This window comes from Gossypium hirsutum, chromosome D01 (assembly GCF_007990345.1).
Source record: "Gossypium hirsutum isolate 1008001.06 chromosome D01, Gossypium_hirsutum_v2.1, whole genome shotgun sequence".
NCBI lineage: Eukaryota > Viridiplantae > Streptophyta > Magnoliopsida > Malvales > Malvaceae > Gossypium > Gossypium hirsutum.
Window position 1 is genome coordinate 52585403 of NC_053437.1, and position 21943 is coordinate 52607345.

Sequence of the window (21943 nt, forward strand, 5' to 3'; positions counted from 1 at the left end):
TACGATATATGGTTGAGATAATTATTGCTATGCTTGTTTAAATTTATTTATTGACTATTCATTATTCATTAGTTTACATTTTAATCTCGAATTATCTTTTCGCGTTGTACGTTATCACTCCATCAGACTTTATTCGTTTAAAAGGTTACGTCTAATATCGTTTAAATGTCAAAAATCATTTTATACAAAAGTCTTTCAAAATAGCACGACACTCGGAATTTGGGATCCTCGAAAAGATTGTGTCCTAAATTACTGGATTCCAATCTTCCACGGGATCTAAGAAACCGAATATCCGTTTTAATTAACACATAAATAAAAAACTCATTCTCAGAAATTTGATACATGGTGTCCTAACACATTGGATATGACATATTGTTTTCTCGAGACGAGGATTTTTCTAACAAATGAAAATAAAGGCAATATTCGATATTTAGGAATTTTGTGAAATCGAACCGTAACTTTCTGGGTTTTGATTTTCTCATTTGACCTAAATAATCAAATGTCCTTCTCAAAATGCACAGGTTTTAAAAGTAAAACTTAATTTTGAGGATTTAAAATGTTGCACTCTAACTTACTGAGTGTGACAATTTATTTCCTTGAAGTAAGTGAGCCTAATTATCCAATTCATTTTATTTAAGATAAAAGGATCATATTTTAAAATCTTTTCAAAGTTTCGGCACTAAGACTTTAAACAATTGATTCGGTACCAATTTTGGGCGTTACGAGGGTGCTAACACTTCCTTGTGCGTAACCGACTCTCGGACCTATTTTCTCAAATCTCGCAGACCTAAAATTTATTTTTAATGGTGAACTGATCACACCTTAATAAAAGATCGGTGGTGACTCCAATTTTCACATGGTTTCAACAACCATAATTCAATAATTTTATCTTTTCATGGATTGACAGGAACATAATTTTTTCAAGTTTAATTCACTATATTATCACTTCACTGTTTAACAAAAATTGTTATCAAAATCCTTTACTTGTCATCTCACTGTGTAACAAGAAATTTTCATCAGAACTTAGTTGCCAAATTTTTTTATTTTATTAATATGTTTTATTATTCAACAGAGGCCCAATATAGACTTAACAAAATGCACAGGATATATAGAATCAATATAGTAATGCACCGAAGTGCAATAATAGAACAGGATAGCAACGAAGTATATATTCAGAATAGGACGACATCAAAGTGCATATTTAAAATAGAGAGTGCGCTAAATTTTCTTTAATGGCATGCCGTCTATATCCCACTAGTTCTCATCTCATCTACTTGGGCAATTATTGTAACACCCTATATCTAACCCGATTGACGGGTCCGGATACAAGAGGTCACATCAACTCCGAAATGAACTATGAACTAATTCTAATTAAATAGTAAACTAACATAACTAAAACAACCAAATATTCTTTCTTTCTTATACATAACTTAGTTTGCATAACAACAGAAATAACTTAACCTATTTGACGGATTGATCTGCCAAACTAAAATGCTACAGTTACATATTCTTAGCTTAAGCTATTTAAATGCAAACTTATAAGAAGATTAAAAATAATGGTTTTTGTTCATTTAAATGATTACTCATTAAGGAATATAATATATAATATTCATATATAATTACAAAGATTCAGACCTTGAGGTTCGGCCTCTAGGTCACCTTACTATATGCATATTACAAATACAAATACAAGTTCGCCTAAGCTGGAATGAATTCTGGGTTGATCTCTCTTCAGCTCCTTAAATAATCATCATACCTAGAAAACATATAAAAAACTAAGTAGGTTGAAATGAACTTAGTGAGTTTCCAATATAATATACCTTTAATGAATTACAAGTAAAAACTTCGTGGATTTGCTCATGTTTGACACCGTTTGCACAAGTAGATTTCACACAATCTTCCTTGCGTACACTCGCCTTCCCTTGCAGTGGCTCATCTTGAAAATTTGTACACGTTTGACATTTTTGCAATCCTCCATTTCAATCACTCGTGCTAAAGGCTACAATGCAGGATAGTTTCACTTACCCACTTGCTCTGGTTTTTTACAAGATGAATCATTACCTCTTTTGCCAATAGTACATATGCAGTTTACGTTAGCGATTATTATCATTTTGGATTATCGTACGATGGATTGATTACAGAAAGAATATGCATGAATATTCACACTTTGCGAGCTTTTACATGCAGATTTACACATAAGATATTATCTACGCAGACCCGAACTTGGCAAATACATACTTGAGAACCATTATAGGTGGAATTATAACTATCGATTCACATATGCGTGTTATTATTTATGAGCTTAATCTTAGATACTAGTTGTTACTAGAATCTTGCTAGGCGAAAAATCACTATCAACTTCTTGTTAGCGGATAGTCACCTTTCTTGCTTGGAAAATAGTTCATTTTAACTCTTAAGAAAGATGATCTTTTGTATCTTTTATACTTGAATCTTGAATATAAGATAAAAAAGCTTCCATAATTTTATTCATAAAGATATATAGTGGATTTTCATACATACAGATTATTCTTAAAGATTCATGGGTGCAAACTCATATATGAAAGACTCATACAAGCGTCCTCATAAATGAATATTAACATATAGAAGCAAATTCCTATATGCAGACTATTCCCTGGACTTTTACATGAAGGAATTCCACGTAGAACTTTTTCATAGAACCTAGAGAACAAGTCCTACAGACTGTCATGAATACAAATTCATTTACGAAGACTCATAAATATGATGAACTTTCATATACGAATTTTTTCGTGGACTTCGCATGGTGAAATCCCACATATACATTTGATGAAAGACTTAAGGAACAAGTTCGACATAGTTTCATAACTTAAATATGTCATGGTCATAGACTTGCTTACACATTTAAGGCTTTAAGCCTTAGAATCAACAGAGTCTCATACTTAAAAGAAACTAATTAGGGTTATCATATAAATGTGCGCATATATCTCCGTACAATCCAACCGAACCTCCACAATGTTAGAGTATACCCAAAAACCATGAGATGATTGTGGTCACGTACTCAATTTACCTTGTTTGTTAATATAAGGCATTGTCATTGTTATTTCAGTTTCTTTTTCTGTGTGTGTAAGCAAACCATTCAATTCAAAGTTTTTACTTAAAACAATATTTAATAGTTAATCATTTAATAATCATGCTATTCATACAAAAACAGAACTTAAATTAAGCTTATGAAGCTCCAAAATCAATTCAGAAACAAGCAGGGACTACTTCGAATCGTATCATAAAAAATTAAAAATAGAAAATAGGGGTCATACGACCATGGGGTTAGGCCATGTGACAGGGTTGAGGTCGTGTGGTGCAATAGCACACAGTAATGTCCCCAAACCATGTAATAGATTGATGTCGTGTATAAAAGGTTTGCACGGTCGTGTCACCAAGCCGTGTAACAAACTGTGGTCGAGTGTACCTAAACTCACCAAAATCAAACAGAGCACATGGCCGTGTCCCATGCCCGTGTAAGTTAGACAGTCGTGTGTCAAACCAAGTGGTAAACTGTGTGTGCCATATGGTACCTTGAAATACAATATTTACTTCCTTGATTTACTTAAGTTCCAATAATACCAAAATCATTCAATCAAACAACTCAAAACACATCAAAATCATGCTAGAATATGTCATTTGCCTAGTTCTAACCAATATGCCATAGGGCATCATCACATCCAATTTAACTATACAAAAAAAATCATTCATCTAACTTTGCATATATCCACCAATGTGCAATTAAAATAAAAGGTTAACCAAACTACATCTTTTATCAATTAAGGCACACCTAATTCATACCAAAATAAAACTCACACCAAACTCAAACATACCATTTTTATGATACCTAACAAAACTTACCATATCCATGTACATCAATATACCACAATTGTAGAAATCACAATAATCAACTGGAACATAAACTAAACATCACATTCAAAATTCAACCATTTCATAATTTTGATCAACATTCCATTTTCAACATGCCATCATCACATTCACCATATATGCATAACATGATAAACATTAGATTTAATATATTGCATATCAACCTTTAAACACATTAACAAAAAAACTAGAAATTTAAAGCCATCAACCCAAAATACCCTATATACATGCCACAAAACAGAAATAACAAGGCAAAAGCTACCAAGACAAAATCTTGATAGTGTGACCCTAGAAGTTGCTCTGTCTGCCTAGTTCGCAAAATGTTAATTATAGAAACCAGAATTAAATAGAGTAAGCTTATATATCTTAGTAAGTCCATAGTTAAATATAAATCAACTTACCTCATTAAGGCAATTGAAACTAAAACAACTTAAATCATAGTAACCTGACAATTCATTTGCAAAAACAGGTGAGATTTGCACATGAATAAACCATCAAACAATCCATGTTCTTCAATAACTTAACCAGAATCGTTTGTATATACATTCAATTTATTTCATTATTGAGACATTCTTATTTAATGATTCAATAGAAAAAATCTTTTGATATTTACTCACACATCTTAGCAATTTTTATGAAAATCATTCACAAGTTTAGTTGACCCAATGAACTATAGTAACATAACTCGGATACTCGTGTAACTACACCACACTAGAGAGCATTGCAATGCTATATAGAGGCACCGTAGTGAAAAAAAGAGGCACGAATGTGCAATCAGAGGAACCAAAGTGCAATCCCAAACAAGTGCGCATTCTAACCCTATTGGCATGCCAATTGTATCCTAATCATTTACTACGTTCAAACGAGCATTTAACAAAATTTATAAAATTTATAAATCAGAGGCACTTCCAAATTATCTGTACACATGTTGTAAATCAATTATTATCTTCCTGAAATTATATAACTTGTGTTTTACATATGTTTATCAATTTCCAAATAGTACTTACTCACCTTGCACTTAATTGTAAACAATTATTAGCCTCAATCTAACATTAACGATTCAACCACAATTTAATTAAAAAATTCATAATAGCACAAATCATAAATTTATACATATATCTATACTATGAACTTACCTATTATATTCGACTAAAGAGTTGATTCGTAGCGACTATTCTGTAATTTTTTCTTTTCCCCGATGTTCCTTCGTACGATTCAATCCTTGATCTATATATTAATTAAATTCAATTTATCAATTCTAATTACATTATCATACTCATTTTTATTCATATGACTTATAAAGTTTATTTTACAATTTTTTCCTAAATTTTTATTGTTCAATTTAGTCCCTAAAACTGAAACTATTAAAATTTTCACATTTACACCCCAAGATACAAAACCAATTTAACCTCATACCTAATTAGCCCTCACATATTAAAATTTTATAGATTTTTCATGCTAAACTTTACATAGTTTCATATTAGCCAGTTTCATATTAGCCCCTAAACTCAAAACTAACAATATTTCTTTTACAAAATAGTCTTAATCAACAACAAAAAATGGCTTGTAAATCTTTCATTTATCCTCATGACCACCAAAAATTCAATAATGGCAAGTCCCTAAATCTTTAATGGTTTTACAAAATAATGCACGGGTTAGCTAGATTAAAGCTACAATGATATCAAAAACATAAAATTTACTAAAAATGGATAAAGAAAATGCTTACCATGCAAGAGTGATTAGCTTTGGCGAAAGCTTTCGTTCACAACTATGGTGGTTTTGGTGGAGCAAATGAAAATATGAGGAAGATGATGTTTTTTTAAACTATTGCTTATTAATTTAATTACTTAAATTTTATATTATTTTAACTAAAGTAATGTCATAAATCGCCCACCAATATGTAGAAAAGGTATATTTAACTTTTTTATCCTTAAACCCTCAATGATTATGCATTTTAGTTAATAAAATCAATAGTAATGAAGTTTTATGTCTTTTTCAATTTAGTCTTTTTTCTTTAATTAACTATTAAATTGTTAAATTTATTAGACCAAAACTTAATTTAACTCTATCATAGACTAGTAATATTATAAAATAATAATTATTGGCTCAATCATCGGAGATAAAGGTTCTGAAACCACCATTTCCAATACCACTAAAAAACAAGATGTTACAGTGTACCTCAAAAACATTTCTTAGAGGCTTAAACTCGCATTTACTAAACTTTGCATAAAATTATTTCTCACGTAAAGTCTGTAATACAATTTTCAAGTATTGAGCATGCTTGAACTCTTCTTTGGAATATATCAGAATATCATCAGTAAAAACAACTATGAATTTGTCAAGATACGGCTGAAAAACTCAGTTCATTAAGTCCATAAATTTTGTAAGGGCAGTAGTTAATCCAAAAGGCATTACTAAAAACTTGTAATGTCCATAACGGGTTTTGAATGCTGTTTTCGGCAAGTCAACATCTTTAACTCGCAACCGATAATAGCCAGATTAGAGGTCTATCTTCGAGAATATTGTAGCTCATTTCAACTGATCTACTAGATCATTTATATGAGGCAACAAATATTTATTATTTATAGTGACTTTATTCAATTGTCGATAATCGATACACAATCTCATTGACCCATATTTCTTTTTCACAAACAGTACAGGTGCACCCCAAGGTGACACGCTTGGCCGTATAAAACCTTTGTCAATCAATTCTTGCAACTTTCTTTTTAATTCATTTAGTCATGTTGGATCAATTCTGTACAGGGTGATTGAAATTGGAGCAGTTCTAGGTACTAACTCTGTAGCGATTTCAACTTTCCATTTTGGCGGTAATCCCGACAACTTCTCAGGAAATACATTAGTGAAATTAAAAATTGTCGGTACCAGATCAATTTTTATTTTTGATACTCTAGAACCCAGAACGTAAGCTAAAAATACATCACAACCTTTTCTGATCAGTTTCTGTACAAACATTGTCGATATCATATTCGTAAAAAAATTAAACCTATTAGATTCAACAGTAATTAGTTCACCAGACATCTCAAATCAATTAGTTTTTGTCCATAATTTACTAATACATCATGCACCGTCAACAAGTCCATTCTTAGAATAATATCAAATTTATTAAAAGGCAATCACATCAAATTAGTAGGAAAGTCATAGCCTAGAACTTTTAGTGGACACTGTTTGCAAACTAGATCAACTATGACACTTTGATGTAATGGGTTCGTTACTTTGACAACATACTCAATCGACTGAACCGATAAATTCTTTTCCATTACTAAGTAGTGCATATGTACATGAATGTGTCAACCAAGGGTCAATTAATGCATACACAGTAACATCAAAGATACAAAAGGTACCAACAATGACATTAGGAGCTGAGGTTTCTTCTCGTGCACAAGTAACGTAAGCCCTGGCAAGAGCTCGAGCTTTAGATCGAGCAAATGTATCTTTTGTTCCACCTCTACTAACTCCAGCCATGACACTTTCCTGGTCATCTACCTCTTGTAGAAGTAACAACATGTTTCACATTCTGATCTTTGTTTCAATCAGATTAATCCAGAAAGTCTTTTTGAAAATGATCTAATGATCCATGAATAAAACAAGAGTCATCTTTTAGCCTGCAGACACCAAAATGCTTTCTGCCACAGTGGTTGTATTCAAGTCTATTCATATTTTGCACACTACTGACACTAGCTACTAATGTCATCAGTAGCCTCAAGTTACTTTGCTTCATTTGATCCCTTCCAAAAATCTAAATGGTGCTAAAAAACGGTATTAGCTTCTTTCATTTTCTTTGGCAGGGGAGAAGAAAATGATCTGGATGTATTATGTTTGTTGAAGTCCCAAACCCACGTCTCATTCTGTTTCTTATTATTACAAATTTCTTCCATCTTCTGAGCCCGATTGAATAAAACTACAAATTCATGCAATTCCATTACACTCACTAACATTATGATCTCATCATTCAATCCATCTTCAAAACGAATGCACATCTCTCCCTCAATCGACACAATCTCACGAGCATATTTACTAAGCAAAACAAACTCATGCTCGTGTTAAGAAACTGATCTAGTTCCTTGCTTCAACTCAAGGAATTCCTTCTTCCTTTTTATCTAAGTAACATTTACTAACGTATTTCTTTTGAAATTCTGTTCGAAAAAGGTCCCAGTTAATTTGACATTTCGATACCACAATTGTTAAAGTCGACCACTAGTGAAAAACTTTTTCTTTTAATAGTGATACTGCACATCTCAAACAATCTTCGAGAGGACATAACATTTCATCCAGAACTCAGCTCTAGCCGGATCATCACTCACTTTACTGCAAAACTCTTCGATCCCACACTTTCAAACTTTATCAATAGAATTTCTATGAATATTTTGCATATTTGGGCTTTGAGGACAAGTGGGTGTTTGGGTAGGCATAGGTGGGGGTGGAGATTGTTGAGCTGCCGGATTGGCTCTCATGTAGGCAAAGAACAATTTATTCATCATTCAGAGAAAAGCACCATGAGCCTTATCTCCAAGCCCTTAAGACACAGGCAAAATTTGAGCAACCCCTTGATCGATGGCTGGAACATTACTTTTAACCTCGTCAAAATAGCTCGATTGGATTCAGTTAACATATCTTATCTACTAGAAAACAAGTCAAAACTTATCAGGAGTCATCACATTATCACAAGTTATAAAGTGGCATGTATTTCTAGACTCAATACATGCGACTTTCAGTTTTAGAATCGACTAAACTGTAGCTCTGATACCACTAAATGTAACACCCTATACTCGGCTTGGTCGTCGAACCCAAGCTATAAGATGTTGCAATAGTTAACGATAGTTACCATCCATGAATTCAAGTTAAATATCGAATTAAACAAGCATTCAATAATATAAGTATAATATGATTTACAACCAAATTTGAGCCTCGATCAAGCTTACGAAGCTCTTAAACCAACTCAGACTCAATTCAGGACTAATTGGAAACTTTTACAAAAAATAGGTAAAAAGATAAAACAGGGGTCACACGGTCGTGTGGCCAGGCTGTATGACAAGTTGATGTTGTGTAGAACTAGATAACATGGTTGTGTACCTAAATCGTGCAACAAATTGAAGTCGTGTATAACAAGGTCACACGCCCGTGTCACCAAGTCGTGTAACAGACTAAATTCTTGTGGAACTAAGTGTAAAATTCCTAAAAAAAAGTCACACGATCGTGTCCTAGACCGTTTAAGCTGAAACCACATGGTTGTGTATCTAAACCGTGTAACTCACTAAGTCCGTGTACACCAATTATCTCTCAAAACATAAAGACTACATGGTCATGTCACATGGCCATGTCTGATATATGATAGTGTGGCAAACCGTGTATACCAAAAATGCCTTCTAAATCAAATTATATTACCCTAATTTCACTTAAACTACAATCATGCTTTATACCATCTTTCAAACCTATTCAAAAGTACCAAAAACATGCCAACAACACAATTTATAACATTCGTCCTAAGTGCCTAACCAATATGCCACAATTGACATCTCAAGTCATCAATTCATCATTAACCCATTCATGTATAAACATACCAAATTTTCATACCTATTTATTCACCCAAAACAACATCAACCCCAATTGCCATATTCAAGAAGCATAATGCACTATAAGTATCAAATCATGTTTATACCAAAACATGCCACAACTAACCAAAACAACCATTAAGGTTTACATCCAAACACATAATTCATATTTAAGATGGCACAAAACATAATTTAACTACTTATATACATGTATTGCCATTAACCTATTTACATGACACTTATAATCGGGCCAAAATGAGCAAAAGTCTACCAAAAGTATTGACAGATAGTGTGAGCTCCAAAGACGATCCAATCGACAGCACGATCCAAACAATCTACAAGGAAGAAAATGAAACAGGGTAAGCTTACTTAAAGCTTAATAAGTTCATATAATTTAAACACAACATACTTGTCATTTAAAATCGAACTAATCGGAATTAACATAAGAACATAGAATTTCTTGTCACCTTACATATTCCAACCACACCAAAGTGGTTAGTCATGAACATATAGCAAACATCAAGACATATAGGTAACATAATACACATATCATTTACATTCATTTCATGAACAACATTTATACCATAAGCTTTCATTTCCATTCGTTTCTATGTTTTGTTTTGCTCATATAACTATAGTAAATTAACTTCAAATACTCGGGATAGCTTTGTTCACTTGAGCTATAAATCGGGACATTAACCATTACTCGATGTTGCTCACACAAGCTGCAGAGAATCTGCAACAAATGTTGGATCCCAACCATTGATATGGTATCCACCACCGAGACATATTGCTTGATAAATTCAATATTGACACATAGTGCCTGATACAACATGTCATTTCTATCCTAATAAATATAATCACTGGTACACAGTGCCTAATAAACCCTAATGACATGTCATTTCTATCCTAATCATTTACTAAGTTCTCATAGGCCTAAATTCAATTCCCATATTCTTCCATCAAGTTAAGATAGTCACATATAAAACATTACTATATAACATTTCATATCATCTCCCAATTCATTCCAAACACATGTAATTCCAATACTTTACAATGTAATCCCTCAAATTCAAATACAATATTTATTTCAAACAATCATGCCAACACATTTAATAATAATACAAATATAAATACATATTAATCAAAATGAATCTAATACGAACTTACCTAAATAGAACAACAACAAACACCACACCGAGGATTAATATAAAATTTTTCATTTTTCTTATTTATCGACTGATTGATCCGTTTCTTGATCTATATAATAATTTAACTCAATTAACAATTAAAATACATTATATTGTCTAAACATATGCATATGAACCTTTATTAACATTTTACAATATTTCCCTGCACTTTTACCTTTTATTCAGTTTAGTACTTAAAATCGAAACTTACATATTTTTCACAATTAAGCTCAAAACCTTTTGACTGAATTCACTTTTACTCCTTTACAGGTCACACTTAGTGAAAATTTACAACAATTTTTTACTAAATTCAATATTTTATCATTTTAGTCCCTAAACTTAAAACTACCTAAATTCACTTTACAAATTAATTCTATTTCAACACCAAGCTTCAAACTTAACCATTAACATTAGCCAAGCTTTAAGATCAACAATGGTAACTTTCAAAGCTTTAACAATGTTACAAAATAGTCCCAAGGTTAGCTAGATTAAGCTACAACGATCTCAAAAACATAAAATTTACGAAAAATCAACTAAGAAAACACTTATATTCAAAGTAATAAGCTTGGTTGAACCTCATACCTCTCTAAAAATGATGGAATCAGTGGTGAAAGCCAAAATGAATAAGATGATGATCTGTTTCTTTTGTTTATGTTTAGTAATTATTTAATTACTAATTTTCCCTTTAAAATATTTCATAATTTCCAACAAAGACATGCGTAAACCGTCCACCAACATACATTATGGTCTAATTACCATTTAAAACCTCCAACTTTAACAATTTCACTAATTTAGCTATTAACAATCAATACCGATTAACTTTTATGGTTTTTATGTTTTAGTCATTTTTTTCTTAATTAACTATTTAAACATAAAAATTACTAGACCAAACTTTAATACAACTCACAAATGACTTCGTAAATATTAAATAAATAATATCTATTGACTCATTAGTCGAAATTGTGGTCCCGTAACCATTGTTTCCGACACTACTGATAATGGGTTGCTATATAATGAGTTTTAAAATAAGTTACTTCAATTTTAGAATTAGCCATAGATCTTACTTAGCGAAAAATTGTGAGATCATATTCCACAGCTTATAATTGAGCATGAACTACATAATGGTGCAGTACAATATGCATAGGAAATCCACCTGTGAACGACCGTAAGGCATATAGTCTCTTCGTACATACTTATTACTTAAAAACTTAATACAAACCCACCGTTTGGAGAAAGTCACTTCAGATCAACTTGACGGACAATCCTATGGATTCTTATATGCAGACTTATAAAATAAAATTCATGGATACAATGGCTCATACATGTGAACTCATAGAAGAAGATTCATAGATTTAATGACTTATACATGTGATTTCATAAATAAATCATATTTAAACATGTGGCTTCAGAGAACTTCGCAATCATAGCAAATTCGTACAAGTGGACTTTCTTACAGACTTCGCTTGGCGAAATCTCACATATAACTTTAACATAAAACTTATCAATTAAATTGGATGGACTTTCATATCTCTCATAACTTTCATATGCCATGGCTATGGACTTCCTTACATAGAACCCACATTGGGTTATCTCTCATTTGTGCATATATCTCCGTACAATCCATCCAAACCTCCGTAGAGTTCAAAACCATGCATATATATTCTCTATACTATCTCGCCTAAACCTCCACAAAGCCAAATAACATGTGGCACAAAGAGCAAAATGTGGCATTTCTTCATCTTTCATCCACTAAAACAACCCTCCACACTCCGCATATCACTCATAATTATGGCAGGCATATAGCAAGCATTCAAGTGATCATTTTTGAAAACACAAGATATTATACCAAACGTAACATTAAGCAGACCATGGCAATGAAAACTTCATCACCAATTATTTTTCCTTGTGAAAGTTTATCAAACAGTGAACTGGAAAGTAAAATTGAACGTGCAGCTATAAAACAATAATGTATATAAACTTTCCACAATAATGCAACTCATCATCAACAGAACTTGAAGTCAACCACAAAATGAAAACACAGTACTGATATATATAAAACAACCGTAGAAAGTTTGGGTTTAGAAATTCACCAACAAAATACCTAGGTTAACATAGCTTACCCCTACTTAGCCTTCCCTTTTATCACTTGGACCTCATCTTTCTTGGTTGGCTAAATATAACAACTATGTAAAGATCAAAATGAAGATATACATACGTAAGAAACCTAAATCCATATGCATGCAGAAGAAATATTATTTATATCTACGACTTTAAAATCATAGTTCAAAATGAATTTAGTTGAAATCCCCTGACTTTCCTTCCTTTTACTTAATTAAAACAAAAGGTACTTAAAAGTTAAAAAGATTACCAGATTTCTAAGTTCTCCAATATTTAGGCTAACACCTTAGATTCTTTCTTTCATGCAACCCGTTTATTTTTTTCCCTTTTTTACAGAATGAACCAGAAAAGAAGAAGATAAAAGAACGAGAGAAAATGAATATCAACATAAAGAATCCTTCCTATATATAGTTTTTCCACCACCACTTCCCTTAATCCCAAGCCAGTCAATTAGTCTTATTCATACCCTTAATCATAATGTTTCCCACTAATAGAAACTTTTAGTTCTAATTTGATGGAACTAAATTTAAAATCTAACTATTTACCCAACTAGCACATAAGGTTCACATAATTACACTAGAACCCGCTTAAACATAAAATTTTATAATGAAGTACTTAGAATTTCAATTATGCCAAACTTTTAATATTTACAGGTGTGACATCGTGTTCATCTACCCTTTCCTTTCATATCGCCGAAGTATATCTTCTGTTTTCTTTTAAATCAATCTCAAAGGTAACCCTCTATTCTTTATTTTCCTTTTCTTTAAATACTTCTACCAAAATGGTTAGAGCTAGGATAGGTTTAGAAGGTAGGTTAATGGATCACGGTAGTTAAAATAATTAGGGGTTGTGGGAGTAGCTCGACCATAGAAGGTATTGAGGAGCCCCGAAATTAGGAAGCTGATACATTCGTGGAAGCACCTGCGTATGGTTGCCTGACAACCTAGGAAAGAATGGTGCGACACCTGGCCGTTTGAGGAATCTGATTGCCAAAATTTGCTTATGAATTTGAAATTGTCTAGGGGGGGAGACGATTGAGTGATATTGAAAGAGGGTTCATTCTGCCTCTCTATCTGTTGCAAGCTAGTTTCCATCTCTCTTTGGATTCCTTTTTTTGTATAGTACCAAACGAGTATGGGGTAGCACTAGGGCAATTCACTGCCCTATCATGGTGGACGTTGGTCGCCTACTTTATAGACTGTTGTATCCATGAGGAACCACCCATGCTCGGCGTCTTCCAACGTTTTTATCAATTGAAGGTTATCACCTAAGGGCCTTTGTAGGGATGGTACACTTCATTACCTGCATGGGTTGCGAGCCCATAATCAAGAACTGGGCTTCTAATCTCCACCTCAACCATAAAAATTATATTTAGGTGTGGAGGAAACTTGAGTGTGATGTGGGTTTCCCAATAAAGTGGTCTATCCTAAAGGAAACTACATGTCTTCAGCATCAATTCTTCAATTCTAAGATTGCTGATACGCAATACAATCGATTGAAGATGGGTCGCACCCTGGTGCTGGAGAAACTTCTAACCATTAAAAACATTTTTCGCTACTATTTGGATGGAAATAACCCCAATAGTTGTTAGGCAGCTGACCTTATGTATGGTGCGGATCCTAGGAGGGTGATGTTTACAGATCGAGCGTGGCCATATGGGGCTGACAATGATTTGGCCCAAGTCTTGTTAGGAAGAAAAAGGGAGCCAATTAACTTATTCTATATAATATACAAGATACATCCCTGTTCTTAGTCTTCTTTACCTACAAGTGGTCAAGGTGAGTCGACAAGTACTGTTCTTGTTTTAAATGATGTTGAAAATATCGTAGCTACTACAAGCTCCTCTGATTCTTCCAACCCTTCAAACTCCCCAATGCATAAAATGGACATAAATGAAATGGTGGACAATTTACAAGAGAACGAAGAAGCTACTGCCCCAAGGGTAAGGGCTAGTAGTAGTGGTCGCAATAGGCCTCGAGTGGAGGAAGGGTCTCATAGTACCAAAGATAATAGCGATGGGAGGTTAATTGGAAGCCTTTAAATGTGTAAACATTTTGAATAAAAATCATGAAAATAATATATATATATATATAATTAAATATGGTATATGCAAGTGAACAGGTCAAATTATAATATAGTCTTGTGTTACAATGGAACACCAATAAGTGGAAACTCAAAAATACATAAACTTTTTCAGCATTTTCTGACTAATAATTCTTGCAAATTCTGAGTTCTTTTTAGCATATTCTTTTAATTTTGTGCAAAATATCTAATTTGAACAAAATTAAATAAAAATATCTCTTTTTTAACTATTTCAATGCTAACTTACAAAATTTTTCCAATTTGAAGCAATTTGGTACTTTTAAAGAAAGGGCAGTTTTGGAAGTCGCTTTTTTTGAGCTTAAAATGCTATAGCATCCCTAAAGCACAAGCCACATAGAGGGGACCTGATTCATAGTCAGCCTTGGATGCCTCAAATAAGGATTAACGGGTCATGGATATGTTTGATCCATATCAGTAATTGGGTTGGGAAATTGGACAATCTACTAATGTGAAAAGAGTATGCTATTATTCAGTAAGAAAATAGGTCCAACCCGTCCATGTTATAGCCTAAATTAGTTATCTAAAGATTATTTTAAAAAATTAAATTTCAATTCACAAGACTCATTCACATAACCATTCAAACCCCTCCTCTTTTCTAGCTTTTTCTCACACACCCCAAGCTAAAAATAGTAAGGCATCAACTCTTCTTACTTCATTCAAGGGTCAGCCACATGGGGAGAGAAAATTAAGGCTCAAAAATTCTATTTTTAGATGTCCCTCACTTGTATAAATAGGGCCTCACCTTTCCATTCATTCATCAGTCAATTCACTCATCTTTCTCTCTTCATTTCCTCTCTCATTCATCTCTCTTTTCTCTCCTTTTCCATTCTCTATTTTTCCTCCTCTCGAAAGAGTGTTTGCAAGGTTTGAGAGCAGCCCCAATTTGGCCACATTGAAAACTTTTTAACTTGGTTGCTTCTGTAAGAAAGGAAGAGCCAAGAAAGGAGTAAGCGAGCTATCCTTTATATCTTTTACTTTTTTCTCAATTTCATGAACTTGATTGCAACTAAGTTTTTTGTTTTCAATAATATCATGATTTCTTAATTCTGTTTGTGTTAGAATGATTTTATCACCATGGTTTAGTTTATTTAATTTTGTAAAAAGTGTTCTGTGCTTTCAATTGATTTACTCATGCAAGTAAATTCATGATTATATTTCTTATGCATTATGAATGTAAAGAGATAATTGAATTAATTAATGAATTTAAACAAGGTTTTAATTAATTTAAAAAATACTTGTATGGTGTATGTTTAATCGATTAGAGATTAAACTTGTAATAATATCCAAACTATTATTACCTTACATAAGAATGTAAAATGTTGTACTTATGAGATTATAAGTTTATTAAACATAGAAATATGTTAGGTAAACCTAGTAATTAAATAAATTTAACATCTTTACCCTATTAAATGAAGGTTAGTAAATGATGAACTTGCCACAGAATATCTGTAGCATCTTGAACAGTGTTTAAATAAATCAAAGCTAGGAAAGAAAATTATCCTAACACAAGCATGCTATTGTGATAACTCTTAAAACTTGCATACTTAGGTAATTTGTAGTTAATTAAATTAGTTAATTAACTATTATTTGTTTGCATCACATTTTAAACATTTTTCAGCACCAATTTAATCAAGTTTTAATTTTTCTCAAAGAATTGTTTATATAGTCTCTATGGAGATGATACTCTATACTTATCACTTTATTACTTGTCATGATTGTGTACACTTGAACGTTTTTGTCGTTCTAGTAAGTATTTTGAGGATCGTACCCAAGAGATCTCATAATGGAGAATTTTATTATTAAATTAATTACAAAAAATAATTACTAATCTAATTGAGTAATGAATTAGTAATGTGAATCCAAGTTAAATTATTAATTAAACTAATTAAATTAATTAACCTAAACTAACATAATGGACTTTCCTATTCCTAGTGTTAATGATGCGAGCCTCTAGCCTATGATCGATTAAGAAATCTTAATTAACAAGCAGAAAATAAACTTCAAAACTTGGGTAGTTTTTTAAAGAATTAGTTATTAATTAATTAGTATTACCTCCCGGCCTTTACTAATTAACTAATCGATAGGCATTAGCTTATCTCCTAACCTCACTTTCTCCACCGCGATAAATTATGATTTACTCAGCAAAGTTATCTCTCAACCTCGTTTGACCTAGATTACTTCCTAGGGTCATAAATCCTAGGGTTTAGTCACACATAATTTATACAAACTAATTCTATGATAAACCACTATTCTTCCGTTAATTAATCTACTTAATTAATTGATCAGTTCTATAACCAAATCATGCAAGATAGAAATAAAGCATGAGAATTTATCATAATATTCGTACAAACGTTAATTAGCCAGATAAATGAAATATAAGTAAAAGAATAAAATAAAAGTGTAAAGAGAATGCTCATGAATAATATATTGGAGTGCAGTTCTGGAACAATTTCTGCTCGCAAATGTATTTACCTCAAAATAGGAATTTTGACTACTGAAAAATAAAATAAAAAAACTGAATAAAATAAAACTATCTAGGTTTGAATCTAAATCTACACTTTCCAGGTGACCCTAAGGTGACTTATATAGGCTAAATGTTATTTGGTGCCCACACAACCCTAGATACACATTGAAACTATTAATGCAAGATATTATTAATTTACTAGGGTTTAATTAAGGAAATATCCCAATATTATTGTCCAAGGAATCAACCCTTCTTTCCACATTTTCGTTGCATCATCATGACGTCCAAAAGGACCACGTCGCGATGTCATGTATCTTTCAGCCCTGGCAGCTTTAAAGTTCTATGTCGCAACACGAGAACCCTTGTATCACGAGACAATCATCGCCCCTTGCATCATGGGCTTGAATTGACACCCTACACAGTCAAATAGCCCATTAGTCATTCCCAAGGCCCAAGTTGGCCTTACGGGTCATCAATATACTAAAAAGTGCATAAAAATGCTCATTTTGCAAATAATTAAATCTAAACTATGAATACTGAAAATGCATGTAAATATTATAAATTCACTAGAAAACAAGCTTCTTAAGTGTCGAAGTGTACCTAAACTACCCCTACAATTGGCGACAAGTCACTGATTCACTGTAGTTAAGGGAAGGATTCAGTTTCTTTTGAGGGAGGAACTGCTACACCAGATGTCCCTCCAATTCCTAAGTCCCAAACAGAATCCACCAGCCCCACGAAACTCCGTATCCCTACTTCTATGCCACTTTCTGTGGAGCCTAATTTTGGTACATTCTACTTCATTCCACGGGTTTCTCCTCTTAGTTCCCTACTACTAACTTCTGCAACTAGCAAGGTAAACATTTTATTCCTTTGGAAGGATCGCATAAGTGTATGGTAGTATCCTTTCTCCCTTAATGAAGTTAGACAGAAATGAGCAGACTTGTCCCTAGAGTTGAAAGAGTGTGCCTACCAGTCATCTTCCTTAACTAGTCCCCGAAAGCCTTCTTTGGAAGAATTAGTGGGTTTTTTTCCAAATGATGTAGGCGGAGTATGGACTACTTGGTTCAACCTTAATTGAAGGTTGTAATGAGAATAAGGCCAAACAGGTTGAGTTCGAGAAGCCCATAGGTTCTTGTGAGGGATAACATAATTAGCTCAGCCAAATTTATGTGGACACAATCCACTAGAACAGGGAGCTCACTAAATCTATCTCCACTTGGGAGACCAGAGGAGTATCTTAGAAGCCAAAGAGAAAGATATGGGGAAAGTGTTTGCCAATTGGAGGCCAAAAAGAAAGCCGTAGAGGAGCAACACCTTGCTAATCTGATGAAGCTCCAAAAGGAAAGCAACGAGGTCGAGGAGAAATTTAAGATAGAAAACAAAGTCAATATAAGGAACTACCTGCCGAACTTGAGGTCAAGTGTCATATTGCATGCCCAAGTTGTTGTAGGCTCTTTTGATGTGAGTCAGGTAGACTTCAATTGCATGCACAAACTCATAAATTCTAACCTTAGCTTTGGCTTTCTCTATCCCTCAGGTGAGGAGTGGGATGAGTTTCAGAAGGAACGAAGAGAATCAAGCAAACTATTCATCCCTATGAACCCGAGGTGACCAGCCCTGCTCCCATTGAAGAAACTAGCCAAGAGGTAAATGAAGATCCAGAGAATGTTACTACTGATGCTTCGCCAACTGAGGGAGAGAATTAATTTTTCTTATTATTGTACTTTCCATCCTTATAAATGTTGATTCCAAACTTATTGCAACTTTTCTTGTTTTGCATAATTTACATTTTCTCTTTATTTATTCACTTTGCTCTTGTTGTTATTGAGTGTCTTACATTCAAATCAGCAGCATGCGGGTTCTTCCCTTCATCTTATACTTCTCATAATCTGGTCACCAATACAGATAAACTATACAACATATCAAGTTCATATATAGTTACAAAGATTCAAACCCTAAGGTTCGGCCTCTAGGTTGCCCCACTATATGCATGTTATAGATACAAACACAAGTTCACCTAAGCTGGAACGAGTTTTGGCTTGATCCCTCTTCAGCTCCTTAAATAACCATCATACCTAGAAAACATATCAAAAGCTAAGTAAGTTCAAATGAACTTAGTGAGTTTCCAATATAATATACCTTTAATGAATTACAAGTAAAAACTTCATGGGTTTGATCTTTTAGCGGACACTCATCTTCCCTTGAATTGGCTCATCTTTAAAATTTGTATACTTTCAGTATTACTGCAATCCTCTATTTCAATCTCTCGTGCTAAAGGTTACAAATGTGGGATGGTTTCTTTTACCCACTTTCTCCGGTTTCTTACAAGAGGAATCATTACCTCTTTTATCAGTAGAACATATGTAGTTTACCTTAGCGATTATTATCATTTTGGATTATCATACGACAGATTGATTATAGAAAGCTTATGCATGAATATTCACACTTGGCAAGCTTTTACATGAAGATTTACACATAAAGTCTTATCTACGTAGACTCGAACTTGACGAATACATACTTGCAAACCATTATAGGCGGAATTATAACTACCGATTCACATATGTCGGGTTCTTACTTGTGAGCTCAATCTTAGATAAAAGTTGCTGCCAAACTCTTGCTTGGCGAAAAATCACTATGGCGGATAGTCATTGTGGACACTCAACTTAAAGAAAATCCTTGGAAGACTCCTACATGATAGAAATTCCTTGTGGTTTTGGCTGAACATAATTAATTCATTCAAACTCTCCTAACTTGAACATACAAATAAGCCTATGAACTCTTTTGCTTGGACAATAGTTTGTTTTAACTCTTAAGAAAAAGAATCTTTTTAATCTCTTATACTTGAAGCATGAATATAAGATCAACAAACTACCATAAATCAATTCATAAAGATACATCCAGTGGACTATCATACATATGGATTTATATTGAATATTCATTGGTGTAGACTTATACATGCGACTTCATAAACAAATATTAACATATAAAAGCAGATTCCTATATGCAAACTGTTCCACAGACTTTCACATGAAGGATTTCCACATAGAACTTTTTCATGAAACCTAGAGAATATGTTCGGTAGACTGTCATGCATACAGATTCAAAAACAAAGATTCATGAATATGACAGACTTCTATATGCGAATTTTATATAGATTTTGTACGTTGAATTCCCAAATATACCTTTGATGAAAAAGACATACAGAGTCTCATAACTTACATATGCCATGGCCTTGGACTTGCTTACACATATAAGGCTTTAAGCCTTAGACTCCACAGAGTCTCATATGTAACACCCTACACCTGACCCGATTGTTGGATCCGGGTATAGAGTGTCACAAAATAAAACCAATCGAACTAATGAAACCATTTGAAATCTAATCACTTTAATTTGGCAGATATTCTGTGAGTTGGGGTGATAACCCAAAATATCGAGCAATATATAATATTTCTAAAAACAATTTAAAATAATATTACACCATTTATATATAGGTTATGAATAAGTAGCATTTGGTGGAAGCCTAATAAACAGTCACAAGTTCAAATAAAATCGTAACAAAATTATCACTCATACAGAGGTTTAAAATTTTATTTCCATTTAACTGGCATCATATAAAACAAATTGGCGTAAAGCCCAACAAAAATACTCATGAAAGTTCAGAAATAAAAATCAACATTTTCAAATACAAGTTTTTAGTTCAAATTGGCGAAAAACAATAGACATCCTATTCACTAACGATTTTATTGTAACACCCTATACCCGACCCAATCATCAGGTCAGGGTACCAAATGTCACAATCTACCCAATTGACTTAACAAAGTTTCTAATTGATTTATTCACGTATTTATACAATACCATATCTTAAAATTGAACTTCTACTATAACTCATTTCACACAAGAAATAAATTATTTACAAATTTGATATATTATTAAACCTAGCAGTTATATACAAATTTTAAAGTAAGACTTTAAAACATATTTATCCAACTTAATCCCTGAGGCATGGCCTCTAAGGATGCCCCTCTATATACATGAAACAACTGTCGTACCCATCCCATGAATATGGTGGACGGCTTCGTCCTTCCACTCCATTCTTGAGCCTTCATTCCTGCATACAAGCAGTAAATTTTGTAAGTTCAGAAGAACTTAGTAAGATCATGTACAATGGTATTGATACAAGTCTTCTTAAAATTAGGAATAAAATGATATATTATGCTCAGAGTTAAAACCCCTTGAATTTTGTAGGAAAATTCAAAAATTTCTCTAGCGTAGCCAATGCCTTGCTTTGTTTGAGCTAATAGTCGGTGGACATAACCATTAGCCATAATTATGTTCTATCAAACAATACTTTCTTATGGATCTTGACCCTATTTATCATTATTTCAGACTTCTCTTATACCCTTCATGATATGTCTCATCACTGATACCGTATTTTCTAATACGAATTGCTAACATCTATTGGAATTATAACTGAGTCTTCACCATAAATGTGGATCCCTTCCTTGATCCCCTCAATCCACTCTAAACTCCATATGGATTTATTATATTTTAGTGGTATTCTACTTTTCGACTTAAAGTTTGCTTGATAT

General features: G+C 32.9%; 1 long non-coding RNA gene across 1 annotated transcript; it reads left to right on the forward strand.

The window, feature by feature from the left end:
• Positions 1-15649: 15649 nt before the first annotated feature.
• LOC121213943 (uncharacterized) lies at positions 15650-19117 on the forward strand. The gene is made up of 2 exons (XR_005909514.1): positions 15650-15833; positions 18892-19117. It is a non-coding gene; the product is annotated as an uncharacterized lncRNA (long non-coding RNA).
• The last annotated feature ends 2826 nt before the right edge of the window (positions 19118-21943 follow it).